Source organism: Lipotes vexillifer, unplaced genomic scaffold (assembly GCF_000442215.2).
Source record: "Lipotes vexillifer unplaced genomic scaffold, Lipotes_vexillifer_v1.1 scaffold413, whole genome shotgun sequence".
Classification (NCBI taxonomy): domain Eukaryota; kingdom Metazoa; phylum Chordata; class Mammalia; order Artiodactyla; family Lipotidae; genus Lipotes; species Lipotes vexillifer.
Window position 1 is genome coordinate 727,301 of NW_006769725.1, and position 276 is coordinate 727,576.

The following is a 276-nucleotide window of genomic DNA, read 5'->3' on the forward strand; positions in this document are numbered from 1 at the left end:
CTCTGCGTGTAGGTCGCTGGAGGGCGTCTGCTTTTTGCTCAGACAGGACGGCGTTAAAGGAGCCGCTGACTCGGGGGCTCTGGCGCTCTCAGGCCGGGGGCAGGGAGGGGCACGGAGTGCGGAGCGGTCCTGCGGCGGCAGAAGTCGGCGTGACGTTGCCCCAGCCTGAGGCCCGCCGTGTGTTCTCCCTGAGAAATTGTCCCTGGATCCCGGGAACCTGGCAGTGGCGGGCTGCACAGGCTCCCCGGAAGAGGGGTGGGGGCAGTGACCTGTGCT